Source organism: Oncorhynchus mykiss, chromosome 14 (assembly GCF_013265735.2).
Source record: "Oncorhynchus mykiss isolate Arlee chromosome 14, USDA_OmykA_1.1, whole genome shotgun sequence".
Lineage (NCBI taxonomy): Eukaryota > Metazoa > Chordata > Actinopteri > Salmoniformes > Salmonidae > Oncorhynchus > Oncorhynchus mykiss.
Window position 1 is genome coordinate 17,638,861 of NC_048578.1, and position 16,525 is coordinate 17,655,385.

A 16,525-nucleotide genomic window follows, 5' to 3' on the forward strand; every position below is an offset into this window, starting at 1 on the left:
AAGTTTGCCAATGAGTAGGACACACCTACTCATTGGCAACAGTGAGAGGCGACTTTGGGATGCTGGCCTTCGAGGCAGAGTTACTCTGTCCAGTATCTGTGTTCTTTTGCCCATCTTAATATTTTATTTTTATTGGCCAGTCTGAGATATGGCTTTTTCTTTGCAACTCTGCCGAGAAGGCCAGCATCCCGGAGTCGGCTCTTCACTGTTGACGTTGAGACTGGTGTTTTGTGGGTACTATTTAATGAAGCTGCCAGTTGAGGAAACTAGACACTCACTCTAATGTACTTGTCCTCTTGCTCAGTTGTGCACCGGGGCCTTCCACTCCTCTTTCTATTCTGATTAGAGCCAGTTTGTGCTTTTCTGTGAAGGGAACAAGAATAGACTGATGCGTTTCAGGAGAAAGTTAATCAGCACAACAGTTTATGTTAGCTGTGCTAACATAGGTTTTCTAATGATCAATTAGCCTTTTAAAATTGTAAACTTGGATTAGCTAACACAACGTGCCATTGGAATACAGGAGTGATGGTTGCTGATAATGGGCCTCTGTACGCCTGTAGATAATCCATAAAAAATCTGCCGTTTCCAGCTACAATTGTCATTTACAACATTAACAATGTCTACACTGTATTTCTGATCAATGTGATGTTATTTTAATGGACCATTTCTAAGTGACCCCACACTTTTGAACAGTAGTGTGTGTGTGAATACATATATATATATATATATATATATATTAATATCCATTCAGTATGAGACAACACAGTCAATAACAGTCAAACCACCCATCCTGCAGGACTCATTACAGTATGTCATATTTATGGGCTTCTGGTATCACCTTAAAACTATTTGAGACAATGTCAAATGCAATCATCTCCACTGATATCATGGCATCATTGTGAAACACAGCTACCAGTGCATTTCCCATCATATAGAGCCAAGTCTTGGTTTTGTCATCGTCTTCCACCCTTTCTGAACATGTCTGAGACAATAAGATAGGTTGCCGAGCAACTACCCATTGAGTACATGTATAAAAAAAAATTACACTATGAGGTTGGAATTGTACTGTGAAAATGGTGATAATGCCCTGTTAGTGTACAAGTTGTTTTAAAAGCCGCTGGAAATGTCTGCTTGTTATGTCGGGATGGAGTTTTGGCCTGCCTGGTGACATCAGGGGCAGCTGAGGGTGAGAAGGTGCTTTCCTGAACCTGTAGAGACAATTAAAGGGGCAGTGTTAACAAAAAATAAGAAAGTAGCAAGTACTAGAACTACATGGAAATTAGTTTGGAATACCATTGTGGCAGGCACTAGACAGATAGGGTATGGAGCTCATCTTCACGGTGAAGGATGTTCAACATTGTATTGATTAACAAAATGGCTTCAAAAATGTGAATCATGGATTCTTTTTAATCTGTCCTCTGGATGGCAGTATTTCCTGTTTCATCGATAACTCTGTCACAAATTGCTGTTTTCCATCCCACATAGTTCCCAGCCAGACCTGCATGATTCTCGGAGGAGTGCTCACGGAACATCATGCATCATAAATCTCGGAAAAACATCAAGACATCTACAAGCTGAGATCTCCTGTCAGAGAAAATCCATTATCAGTCAAGGGACATGCGTGTTGTGACATCTTCCATATCCACACACTTCATCTTGTCATACTAATCTGATTCTGTCTATTTTAATTGGATGTAAATGATTACACAATTACCATGCTTCATTCTATATCTAGAGGACTCCTAATATCTCCAGGAGTGATAAGTATTATTTTTGTCTTTATCTGTTGTTTAGTACTGTCTTGCAAGCTACAACCATCTACTTCAAGTGCTGCCTGTCTTCCCAGTAGCCTACTTGGTGTGTAAACTGCTGACTGCTATTAACTTGTAGATGATTGTTGACATATCAACCATGATTATGGGGCAGGGCAATTTGTGACTGTTGTTGTTTTGGTAATCAGTGGCTGTATTGGAGGGGGAGTGGTTTTTCCTCTCCTAGGCAATCAGCAATTAGTACCGGGAGGTGTGCTCTTCCCCTCTGCAAGGCAATTAGCAATTAGCGTTAGTACTTCAGTCTCCCCTGTCTTTTTTAGCGGCGGTTGTATCAGCAGCAGTCTCTCGCCAAAACTGAAACGGTTCTGCAGAGTTATGAGAGGAAGGCTCCACGCTAGTCTCTCACTTTTGTATCTCGCCTAGTTCTTTTCAGATGATCTCATTTTGGTCTTTTGTAGCTTTTTTCAACTATGTGTGTGTTTTCTATAAGTGTTTGCTCTTCTCCCTGTAGGCTGTAGAGACACTCCCCACGCCTTGGCTGCAACCCTTCTAATTTAGTGTACCCTGCATGCACAACCTAAATCCTTCTCCCTCCTGTCTCCTGATTCTGCCTCTTTGAACCTACTCTCCTCCCTTTGCGCATCCTACAGTGGTTCCTCATTTAAAAGTTGCGAGCTTACACCGCGGGACTTAGAGGTACCCAGCGTCACGGCTCCATTGCTCCAGACCACCACAAGGGGGAGTTAGAGCACTCATTATGCATTTGGGTCCCAAAGGAAAAACGAATATTAATACTTTTTCACAAGCGTAGCAGGATGGGCTATTAGCTGAACAATAGACTATTCAACCTTAACTAAAGAATTGTTTAATAGCCGAGCTAGGTGTGAAACCCCCCAACTTGCAACAAATCATTTGTATCTATCTTTCCACATCTACCTATACAAGCATCTACCTACACACGGTTAATGTTCTGATTTAAAAATATATATCAGCAAAAAAAGAAACGTCCTCTCACTGTCAACTGCGTTTATTTTCAACAACTTAACATGTGTAAATATTTGTATGAACATAAGATTCAACAACTGACAAACTGAACAAGTTCCACAGACATGTGACGAACAGAAATCAAATAATGTGTCCCTGAACAAAGGGGGGTCAAAAAAAAGTTCCTGAAAGTTCCTGGACATTTCTGGGGGGAATGGCCCTAGCCCTCACCCTCCGATCCAACAGGTGATAGACGTGCTCAATAGGTTTGAGATCTGCACTCTTTGCTTGCCATGGCAGAACACTGACATTCCTGTCTTGCAGGAAATCACGCACAGAACAAGCATTATGGCTGGTGGCATTGTCATGTCAGGATGAGCCTGCAGGAAGGGTACCACATGAGGGAGGAGGATGTCTTCCCTGTAACTCACAGCGTTGAGATTGCCTGCAATGACAACAAGCTCAGTCTGATGATGCTGTGACACACTGCCCCAGACCATGACAGACCCTTCACCTCGAAATGGATCCCGCTCCAGAGTACAGGCCTCGGTGTAACGCTCAGTCCTTCGAAGATAAACGTGAATCCGACTATCACCCCTGGTGAGACAAAACCGCGAATCGACAGTGAAGAGCACTTTTTGCCAGTCCTGTCTGGTCCAGCGACGGTAGGTTTGTGCCCATAGGCGACGTTGTTGCCGGTGATGTCTGGTGAGGACTTGCCTTACAACAGGCCTACAAGCCCTCAGTCCAGCCTCTCTCAGCCTATTGCGGACAGTCTGAGCACTGATGGAGGGAATGTGCGTTCCTGATGTAACTCGTGCAGTTGTTGTTGCTATCCCGTACCTGTCCCGCAGGTGTGATGTTCGGATGTATCGATCCTGTTCAAGTGTTGTTACACGTGGTCTGCCACTGCGAGGACGATGAAGCTGTCCACCCTGTATCCCTGTAGCACTGTCTTAGGCATCTCACAGTACAGACATTGCAATTTATTGCCCTGGCAACATCTGCAGTCCTCATGCCTCCTTGCAGCATGCCTAAGGCACGTTCACATAGATGAGCAGGGACCCTGGGCATCTTTCTTTTGGTGTTTTTCGGAGTCCGAGTTTTCATAACTGTGACCTTTATTGCTTACCGTTTGTAAGCTGTTAGTGTCTTAACGACCGTTCCACAAGTGCATGTTCATTAATTGTTTATGGTTCATTGAACAAGCATGGAAAACAGTGTTTAAACCTTTTACAATGAAGATCCTTGAAGTTATTTAGATTTTTACTAATTATCTGTGAAAGACAGGGTCCTGAAAAAGGGACGTTTCTTTTTTTGCTGAGTTTATATTGGTCATGGCTCCCGAGTGGCGCAGCGGTCTAAGGCACTGCATCTTGGTGCAAGAGGCTTTACTACAGTCCCTGGTTCGAATTTAGGCTGTATCACATCCGACGGTGATTGGGAGTGCCATAGGGTGGCTCACAATTGGCCCAGCGTCATCCGGGGTTGGCTGTCATTGTAAATAAGAATTTGTTCTTACCTGACTTGCCTAGTTTAAATAAAGGTTCAAATTAAAAAACAACTGCTGGCAACCGCAGCGGAAACAATAGGAGGTGAACAGTGGCTGGTGCTGAAAATATAGCCAACTTGTTGTGCAGGTTTTGCACACCAACAGATGGAGAACCTACAACAGTCGAGCAATTCATTTAAATAATAATCTTAATTTGAATTTCACTTTACAAACAATAAGAGGGCTTAATGGGAGTCTATTTCTTCGGAGCCTAGACATATAAAATGACTTAACTGGTTGAGGTAGGCTGAGGCTTAAAAGCCTAATAGAAGTAGGATTTTTTTTATTAGGCCTACTTACAATTGTAACTGGTCGAAAATGTAGCTTCCTACATAAAACAATCATTTCAAGAAAAAAAGTCTCCACGATCAAACTAAAACAGTGTAACTAATAACGCGCACATTTGTAAATCTCAAACTCTAAAAGTAATTGGAAAGGTAGATATAAATTGTGTGACATTGTGGTTACAATAAAGAATCTTAACAAGATGCTGTGTCTTTGCAGGTGTAGCCCATCATGCAAATGTTTCCTATTAGCAGAACAATATACTTTTTATAGCCCGGCTACTGTGTGTGAAATCCCTCCACTTGCAATGTATTTGATGCATAAGTACTCTAAAGTGTTACATTTCTAACTCAAAACAGCAGTACAGTATTTCTTCATCAACATTTTTATGCTTTTGTTAATAAAATAAAGAGAAAAAAGACATTCAAATGCAGATGTTTATATGAACTACATTTTAGACGCACTTCCACCCAGCTCCATAACTACAGGTAAAACCTTGCTGACATGATCAATGTATTTGTTGTATCATCAATTTCTCTATCCAAAACATCTTGATGGCCTTGAACCAGTTCATCTGTGCTTGTCGGCATGGCACAGTTACGGATTAATGTTTTCAGTTGATGCCAAACAAGTTCAAACGGGTTTAAAATCAGGAGACCTACATGTAGAGATTATTTTAAACGTTTTTACGATTTACTGTAGTCCCACCGAAGGTGTTGTAGGTCATTTATAAAGAAATGTATTTAACCTTTATTTTACTACATAAAGGTCTACTTACTCTGCTGGCATCTTAACCCAGGTTATGCCCTCATTTGCAATGCAAACCCGGGCTGCAGAGTGTTTTGTGTCATTGTCTGCATTTGGAGAAAAAAAAAAAACTTTAGCCAATATTGGATATTTACAAATATACATGTAAGTAGGCCTAAATGTAACAAAATATTGCTATAATCCTACCTTGAAAGAAACTATGTGTACCCAGAAACACCTCTCTGACATAGGGTCCAGCATTTCTCTTGATGATTTCTTCCTCAAAGAAATATTGAGCCATGATACAGTGCCTTGCGAAAGTATTCGGCCCCCTTGAACTTTGCGACCTTTTGCCACATTTCAGGCTTCAAACATAAAGATATAAAACTGTATTTTTTGTGAAGAATCAACAACAAGTGGGACACAATCATGAAGTGGAAGGACATTTATTGGATATTTCAAACTTTTTTAACAAATCAAAAACTGAAAAATTGGGCGTGCAAAATTATTCAGCCCCTTTACTTTCAGTGCAGCAAATTCTCTCCAGAAGTTCAGTGAGGATCTCTGAATGATCCAATGTTGACCTAAATGACTAATGATGATAAATACAATCCACCTGTGTGTAATCAAGTCTCCGTATAAATGCACCTGCACTGTGATAGTCTCAGAGGTCCGTTAAAAGCGCAGAGAGCATCATGAAGAACAAGGAACACACCAGGCAGGTCCGAGATACTGTTGTGAAGAAGTTTAAAGCCGGATTTGGATACAAAAAGATTTCCCAAGCTTTAAACATCCCAAGGAGCACTGTGCAAGCGATAATATTGAAATGGAAGGAGTATCAGACCACTGCAAATCTACCAAGACCTGGCTGTCCCTCTAAACTTTCAGCTCATACAAGGAGAAGACTGATCAGAGATGCAGCCAAAAGGCCCACGATCACTCTGGATGAACTGCAGAGATCTACAGCTGAGGTGGGAGACTCTGTCCATAGGACAACAATCAGTCGTATATTGCACAAATCTGGCCTTTATGGAAGAGTGGCAAGAAGAAAGCCATTTCTTAAAGATATCCATAAAAAGTGTTGTTTAAAGTTTGCCACAAGCCACCTGGGAGACACACCAAACATGTGGAAGAAGGTGCTCTGGTCAGATGAAACCAAAATGGAACTTTTTGGCAACAATGCAAAACGTTATGTTTGGCGTAAAAGCAACACAGCTGAACACACCATCCCCACTGTCAAACATGGTGGTGGCAGCATCATGGTTTGGGCCTGCTTTTCTTCAGCAGGGACAGGGAAGATGGTTAAAATTGATGGGAAGATGGATGGAGCCAAATACAGGACCATTCTGGAAGAAAACCTGATGGAGTCTGCAAAATACCTGAGACTGGGACGGAGATTTGTCTTCCAACAAGACAATGATCCAAAACATAAAGCAAAATCTACAATGGAATGGTTCAAAAATAAACATATCCAGGTGTTAGAATGGCCAAGTCAAAGTCCAGACCTGAATCCAATCGAGAATCTGTGGAAAGAACTGAAAACTGCTGTTCACAAATGCTCTCCATCCAACCTCACTGAGCTCGAGCTGTTTTGCAAGGAGGAATGGGAAAAAATGTCAGTCTCTCGATGTGCAAAACTGATAGAGACATACCCCAAGCGACTTACAGCTATAATCGCAGCAAAAGGTGGCGCTACAAAGTATTAACTTAAGGGGGCTGAATAATTTTGCACGCCCAATTTTTCAGTTTTTGATTTGTTAAAAAAGTTTGAAATATCCAATAAATGTCGTTCCACTTCATGATTGTGTCCCACTTGTTGTTGATTCTTCACAAAAAAATACAGTTTTATATCTTTATGTTTGAAACCTGAAATGTGGCAAAAGGTCGCAAAGTTCAAGGGGGTCGAATACTTTCGCAAGGCACTGTACCTTAAAAGGAGGCAAGAGTGTTTTATTGTGGAACACATAACAGTCCGTGAGGTGTAGACTACAATATTTTATGTACCTTTTGCTTTGTAAATAGCCTAACTTACCATCAAAAATCAAATATAGGCCTGATCCCTGGCGTGAAATTGTCCCCCACACATGGAGTTTGAGCGAATGCTTGGGACTCCGCCTGCTTGATCTTCGGCGAACAAATTGCTCAAGGGCCACGGTTGATTAGTCTTTGAAGATGACGTTATTGAATGTCTCACCAGCTTTGATCCATGCCTGGGCCGTCAGGATGCAAAGTTCTTAGTTTGTCAGACAAATAATTGGGTCGCAACTACAGAACAGTACAAAACAAGCACACACATGGATAATGTTCTGAGAATAAAATTAAATAAAATAAATATATATATATAACATTTCTTACCGAGCCTTTCCATAAGTCCATACAAGTTTCTTCAACTGTCTTCTGAATGTGATTAGAGCGATATTGTGATGCCCACAGATTGCCTTTGCCGATCGCTCATCTTCATTCATCAGTGAGTCAATGGCTTGAATAGTCTCGCTGGAAATTAAATACAAATGTGCAGCATACAGTAAAGAACAGCAGTCGATTAATTAGTTAAGCTAGATTCTTGTGGTGGAGCATTTGTGTGGTGGAGTCACTTTTAATTCTTAATTCATATACTGTTTCTATCATAGGCCACTATAATCGATGGGGGCTCAGGGCGGTACCATTCTGCTCATCTGATGATGGGAGCTCAGGGAGGTACCATTCTGCTCATCTGATGAAGGTGCTCATGGATTTACATTCAAACTTTGAAGAGCGAGATCGAGTCATTGAAGGCAGACCATCAGAAAGAGAAACATTCTCTGAGGGCAGAGATATGGGCGATGGCTGATGCATTGGTTCAGAGCCAGGCGGTATTGGCGGAGAGTCACTCCGCATTAACGGAGAGTCAGGCGGCATTTGTGGAGAGGCAGGCGGCATTGGCGGAGAGTCAGGCGGCATTGGCGGAGAGTCAGGCGGCATTGGCGGAGAGTCAGGCGGCATTGGCGGAGATTCAGGTGGAGAATGACGCATTGAAAAGGGCGAGGAATGAGATGGAGTCACAATCCATGCCAGGCACATCTGTGAGCTCTGGAACTTCACCTCCGACAGGCAGTCAACATACGTAGCGGGTTCGTCAGGTTGTCGGTTCACCCTGACATTTCCATTCCTATTCTCACAACAGAACTGCTCACCAGGCACAGCAAGGGCTGCCCAGACCGTTATGCTGTTCTGCTATTCCAAGGATGTGTAACCGAAGAGCGATACCATAATTGGGCACAGAATACATAGCCTTCCCGTTGTGGATGTCTATTTCAGGACCGTTTGGTGCTGCTCTGAGACAAGCATTGGAGAAACGAAAATGTTCAAATATTCCATGATATTCTTAACCTGTCAAGGACTGGGGTTCTGCTAGCGGGGCACCAAATACAAATTAACAGAAATCTCATAAATCAAATTTCTCCAACATACAAGTATTAGGCCCCATTTTAAAGATAAAATCCTCGTTAATCCAGCCACAGTGTCTGATTTAAAAAATGGTTTACAGCGAAAGCTCCACAACCGATTAGGTTAGGTCACCACCAAGTCACAGAAAAACCCTGCCATTTTTCACAAAAAGCACAAATAGAGAGAAACTTAATCACTAACCTTTGATGATCTTCATCAGACGACACTCATAGGACTTCATGATACACAATACATATAGGTTTTGTTTGATGAAGTGCATATTTATATAAAAAAATCTCAGTATACATTGCCGCGTTACGTTCACTAGTTCCAAAAACATCCAGTGATATTGCAGAGAGCCACATCATTTTACAGAAATACTCATTATAAATGTCGATGAAAATACAATTGTTAGACATGGAAATATAGATACACTTCTCCTTAACAGAAACATTTTCTGACAAATAGATAACGTGCCACAGAATGCTGCAGCAGCCCGCAAGGTGTGCCGCAGTATGACACAACTTTTAAAGGATGAACCACTGTATGATTTGTACTGTCCCCTTGTGAGCTTACAGAACAGGGCTGCGGGCAGCTGGGTGAAAATGGAGGAAAACTAAACTTCTGGAGGACCTATCATTCCCTCATCTCTACCTTCTCTTCCTCTGTATCTGCTGCTAAAGCCACTCTGTATCACTAAATGTATCACTATACACCAAATCACTCGTCTCAGTCATGTTCTCACATGGTCTCTCCTATCATTGCTATGAATGACACTCAACTACTTTTCTCCCCCCGCCCCCTTCTGGCACCCAGGTGGCGACACGCATCTCTGCATGCCTGGCAGATATCTCTACTTGGATGTCGGCCCACCACCTCATACTCAGCCTCGACAAGACACAGCTGCTCTTCCTCCCGAGGAAGGCCTGCCCGCTGCAAGACCTCTCCATCATGGTTGACAACTCCACAGGGTCTCCCTATCAGAGTGCGAAGAAACTTGGCGTGACCCTGGACAACACCCTTTCATTCTCTACAACATCCATAGAGTTTGACCCTACCTCACACGGGAAGTGGCACAGGTCCTAATCCTGGCAATTGTCATCTCCTATATGGACTACTGCAACTCGCTGTTGGCTGGGCTCCCCGCTTGTGCCATCAAACCGCTGCAACTTATCCAGAATGCTGCAATCTGCCTTAAGTTCAACCTTCCCAAGTTATCCTATGTCACCCCGGTCCTCCTTGAAGCTCGCATCCACTACAAGACCATGGTACTAGCCTACGGAGCAGCAAAAGGAACTGCCACTCCCTATCTTCAGGCTGTGCTCAAACCCTACACCACAATCCGAGTACAGGAGGGCAGCTCCCACTCAGCCCAGGCCAAGCTCTTCCCTGTCCTGGCACACTAATTGTGGAACCAGCTTTCCCCTGAAGCTAGGACAGCAGAGTCCCTGCCTAGCTTCAGAAAACTTACTTTACTTTTTTCCACCTTACTAGCTCTAACTTTGCAAATAGCTACTTTGAGGAAAATGTACTTACTATGACTGGGATATGTGGTTTTCCTACCTAGTGCATTCATCTTTAGATAGCTAACTGGATAAGAGCTTCTGCTAAATTACTCAAATGTTAATGTAACAACAACTAGCTTTCATTTCAGCCCCTTTATGTTGTTGTCTATCACTTCAATGTAAGAGTCTGTAGCCGACTAACAGCTTCCATGTCTAGACAATGTACTTTGCTTAAGATGAAGCTGTTGCTAGTCCATCCTGTGAGATGGATATTGGGTTGTTATTTTACCTGACGTGCATATGGACACCTTTACATTTTTTTTCATATAACCTTTTCACTAGGCAAGTCAGTTAAGAACAAATTTGTATTTGCAGTGACAACCTAGGAACAGTGGGTTAACTGCCTCGCTGTCACGCCCTGACCTTAGAGATCCTTATTATTCTCTGTTTGGTTAGGTCAGGGTGTGACTCGGATGGGAAATTCTGTGTTTTTTGTTTTTGTTTTTGGCCGAGTGTGGTTCCCAATCAGAGGCAGCTGTCTATCTTTGTCTCTGATTGGGGATCATACTTAGGCAGCCCTTTTTCCCACCATTAGGTTGTGGGATCTTGTTTTCTGTTTAGTTACTGTTGCCTGACAGAACTGTGCGTTTTCATTTTCGGTATTTTGTATAAGTTGTTGGGGAATAATCAGAATTAGTTGGTAAACCTTCTTACGGAGGTGGTCCCTGCACAGGAACAGCTCAGCGGAAATTTCAGAGCGCCACCTATAGTACTCGAGTATAGTACTCGATAAATCTCTAACTTTCATAAAAATACACATGCAAGGTACTGAATTAAATCTACACTCGTTGTGAATCTAGCCACCAAGTCAGATTTGTAAAATGATTTTTGGCGAAAGCATGAGAAGCTATTATCTGATAGCATGCACCCCCCAAAATACCAGCACGACACGTAAACAACAGATTTTGCGGTAGCCGGCGCTACCCAAAACGCAGAAATCAAATATAAAACATTCATTACCTTGGACGAGCTTCTTTGTTGGCACTCCTATATGTCCCATAAACATCACAATTGGGTCTTTTTCCCGATTAAATCCGTCATTGTATACCCAAAATGTCATTTGCTGAAGGCCAGTCTGATGCTGCAAAAAGCCCATTTACAAGACGCAACGTCACTTTTTAAAATTACAAAAGTCGCCTATAAACTTTTACAAATCACTTCAAACGACTTTTCTAAACGATGAATGATGTATCAAATTGATCACGGGGCGATCTGTATTCGATAGCAGCAAGTCTGGAAATCATCGTCTATTTTTTCAGTTTCACAACATACTGTGGTGCGCCTCAAGAAAGGAGGGGTCTATTCGTGTTGTAACCAAGGATAAATGAGGCGATCCTCATTTATTTTAGGTCGCCTTAAACAATACATTGAATGGCGGTGTTTTTGGTAAACAGTTTTACCAGGGATTTTTACTCCTAAACACGTTCTGTTATAGCCACAGACCCGATTTAACCAGTTTTAGAGACTTCAGAGTGTTTTCTATACACACCTACTTATCATATGGATATACTATATTCCTGGCATGAGTAGCAGGACTTTGAAATGTTGCGCGATTTTTTACAAAAAGCTGCGAAAATTCGCATCATCCATAACAGGGTAACATAGGTAAGATGTTTTATATTCATTATATGTTTGTGAGTTATTTCTCATCAGAATGTTTATTTTTGTATAATACTGTTCGCCATTTGCAGTCATCTGTTCTCTGTCAGGACTAAGTTACTTGGGCCGCAGAGAGGGGAGAGGTCAAGCGTGTATCTCTTGGCTCCACAATGTCTCTGTGCCAGTCACTGTGTCTCTGTGATATTGTCAAGGAGGGGGCATTTGATATATGCCTGTTGATAGGTTTTGTTTTATGGTTCTGAGAGCGAGAAAATAACATAGTTTAGGAGACAAAGCTGAAAGATAATTTATGGCCAATGCTGTCTGGCTATGTGTGTCTTTGCCATAAAGGATCTCAGTTGCAATGTGTAAGGACTCTCAGAGGATTCATTTATAGACACTGAATTGATCTGAGAGTCACAGGGTTGTGATGGAGTTCATATAATTAAAGATGGACTTTATGATAACTCTGACTTGTGTGTGGTTTGCTCTCATGATTTGGTAAATACAGGAAATTTCCACGACAAAATGTTTTGTTGAATTAAAATCATGAACACTTTCCACGCTGCGCCTTGGTCTACTCTTTCTACCACCATTGAGAGCCGTTACACTTGCTCAGCTCAGGGTAGCCTAGTTTTAGCTGGTTCTTTGTATAATTTTGACCCTGAGTCATACTAAATTGTGTGTTTCTCTACTCCAATGATTAATCCAAGGATAAAAAGGGAAACCTAGTTAGTTGTTAATCTTTCAAGCACCCAAGTGGGTTTGTACTTTTTATTTTTTTACCAATAAGGAGATGGGAGAGGTTGGACTTGTAACCCTATTCTATTTTAGCATTTGGCCACGCAGACGCTCGTTGACGTGCACTAGCAATGTAGATGAAATAATTGAATAACGTGTGTACATTTATTTTTGCAACGCTCACTCATGTATCATGGCCGGTTTAGTCAGGATAAGTCTTGCATTGACTACTTGAGGGCCAATTCACTGATCACTTCAGCGTCATTGAGAATGTTCTAGTGCCTCCTTTGTTGACCAGTCTCACAAATAAGAATACATTCAAGCTCCCAAAAATGTTTTATGGCCACAGGTCAGGCATACAATGAAATTGTATTTTAGATATATGATCAAATACTTTTAACAACCACTTTTGCATACATATCAAATATATGTGTTAGTAGTTTGGCTGATGTGTGTTGACTCACCACATCCTGCAGCTTGAGGTACTCTGGGGGATTGTGCCAGACTGCTTTGAAGCTGATACTGCATGGGAAATCAGAATGTTCCAGAAGAATCCAGGCAGGTCTATACTCCACACATTCTCTGACTTCATCTTCCCAATGCCCCACTTTCAGCCAAGAGCACTGCAAAGTCCTAACTTGAGACCATTTCAATACTACAATGTGAGGTACTATAAACAATGGCTGGTGCACTAAAACAATTGCTCCAGTCTAATATAGTATAAAACATTTCCCCTATCAAAAAACAAAATAATACTTGAGCGTACTTGTGCCACTGCCTAGTGCATGGGTTACCAAGATGCAGTATGCCATCTGCTTTGTTTGCTCCCAGAATAAAACATCAGATCAGTGCTTGTTAGAGTGGAACTGACACAAAGAAGCTACATCAGATCCGTGCTTATTGGAGGGGAACTGACACAAATAAACTACAACAGATCAGTGCTTATTAGAGTGGAACTGACACAGACGCTACATCAGATCAGTTCTTATTAGAGTGGAACTGACACAAAGACGCTTCATCAGATCAGTGCTAATTAGAGTGGAATTGACACAAAGAAGCTACATCAGATCAGTGCTAATTAGAGTGGAATTGACACAAAGAAGCTACATCAGATCAGTGCTAATTAGAGTGGAATTGACACAAAGAAGCTACATCAGATCAGTGCTTATTAGAGTTGAACTGACACAAAGACGCTTCATCAGATCAGTGCTTATTAGAGTGGAACTGACACAAAGGCGCTTCATCAGATCAATGCTTATTAGAGTGGAACGGACACAAAGAAACTACATCAGATCAGTAACACACACTCTATAATGGCGTCCATCTTTAAATTTACATATTTTTTGCCTATTTCAACTTCCTCTGGACAGTAATGAAAGATGCAATAGTTTGTAACTGGTTTGCATTTTGTCCCTAGATGCTTCAGTCTCAATTTGTATGAACATGGAAATTGGTAGAGAAAGGCAGGGAAGAGGTAATCACCAAGAAACATGAAGGATCCCACCGGGCACAGACGTCAATTCAACATCTATCCCACATTGGTTGAAGGTAATTTAATTGAAATGACGTGGAAACAATGTTGATTCAACCAGTGTGTGCCCTGTGGGATGGCATCAGCAGAAACAACTAGCAGCATTGAGCACACATATTACAATCATGCATCTCACTCCGATGAAATATGATTGTGCATGATAGGAACAGTTCACTGGAACTAATTGTGTTGATTAAAGTATGAGAGGACTCCTGTGTCTATGCTCTTGATTTCTCCTTTTCACTTATACTCTCTCTCTTTCTCCCTCTCATACTTGCTCTTGCATTCTCTCGCTCACCCACGCATAGTACAGTCTTGAGTCATTTACACACCTTAATGCGTGCACACACATACACACACTGCACCCCCTTTTCCCTACGCATACACATACACTGACACACTCGTTACATTTTTGTTTTGTCTCCCATGCATACATTTTCACAGTTAATCTTTTGATCGTGGCGCCTTGATTTCTGGGGAGATGCTATGTTCTGACTTCCCTGGGCTACATATGAGTTCTATTATTTATCATTGACTGTCGTGAGGCCTAGGCAGGGGAAGAAGAAGAACATGTCCTCCCAACCTCTTTGATCACAGCCAAGAGAGGAAAGGCCCAGTGTGTTCACAGCCTCGCAGAGAAGACTATCCCTACTGATTTTGAGATTATACCGTAACAGCATTTCCCCATTTATAGTAGTGGAATGTTTAAGGTTAAGATTTGGTTGAGCAGCAGTTACAGCACTACTCTCAATCTAGAGCCATTGCTGTTGAGATCGGTGTATATTATGTTATTATATTGTTATTCCGTTTTGTGATTCTGTTATATTCTTTTGTTACTCTGTTATGTTATTTTACATTGTTATATTCTGTTGTCATTCTGTCACATTATTTTATTCTGTAGTTAGTCTGTTGTTATTCTATTGCTATTCTGTTACGTTATTCTTATCCTATATTATTCCATTATTCTGTTTATATTCTGTTTTCATTCTGTTATATGCTGTTGTTATTCTGTTCATTTTCAAAGGCTAAATGGATGAGTAGGTGGACACTTTAGGAACTCAAGACCTGTACTGATTACTGAGTTATGACTGCCATGCAGTCCTCATGGACACTAATGGTGTAACCTTTTTTTCAGAAATGTTTTTACTTTTAAATTATTGATATATATATATATATATATATACATATATATATATATATATATATATATATATATATATACCCATTGATTCTTGAAGAATATATCATTCTTGAAGAATATATAAATAATATATCCTGATATATCCTGATAACCAATGTACTTATAATTTTAAACACCAAAACCTTTGAATAAGCTTTGGAATCATCCTCCAACCAGTAATGAGATATCTCCCAGCAAGTGAGGGTAAATCAGAGATTAGTTAGCCAGTTCTAGTATGTTGTTAGCAAGTTACCATCTACAGTAGGAAACCCCAGAAACAAACAACATCTAATCCACACTTGTTGACTAAATTAAATGTAAAATACAACCTTGATATACTTTAGTCCTTGACCTTTCACACACACACACACACACACACACACACACACACACACACACACACACACACACACACACACACACACACACACACACACACTTCATACTGTACACCTGCGCTTCCATATTAAGCGGTGCACCTTTTGAATACACAAACACCCCCCTTGTTAACCTTCTATTACATGAACACACCACCCTTGTTAACCTTCTATTACATGAACACACCCCCCTTGTTAACCTTCTATTACATGAACACACCACCCTTGTTAACCTTCTATTACATGAACACACCACCCTTGTTAACCTTCTATTACATGAACACACCCCCCTTGTTAACCTTCTATTACATGAACACACCACCCTTGTTAACCTTCTATTACATGAACACACCACCCTTGTTAACCTTCTATTACATGAACACACCACCCTTGTTAACCTTCTATTACATGAACACACCACCCTTGTTAACCTTCTATTACATGAACACACCACCCTTGTTAACCTTCTATTACATGAACACACCACCCTTGTTAACCTTCTATTACATGAACACACCACCCTTGTTAACCTTCTATTACATGAACACACCACCCTTGTTAACCTTCTATTACATGAACACACCACCCTTGTTAACCTTCTATTACATGAAGACACCACCCTTGTTAACCTTATATTACATGAACACACCACCCTTGTAAAGTAAAATGGAAGAATAGAAGTAGTGGGTGGTTTAATTACCTAATTGGCCACTTTTGGTTTTCACAGTGGAGAGGTTTGTAAAGGCTCCATTGTCGTCTCTGTCAG

General features: G+C 41.2%; 1 pseudogene; it reads left to right on the plus strand.

The window, feature by feature from the left end:
• The first annotated feature begins 9,543 nt into the window (after window positions 1-9,543).
• On the plus strand, window positions 9,544-10,655 carry LOC110487744 (annotated as a pseudogene).
• Window positions 10,656-16,525: the final 5,870 nt, after the last annotated feature.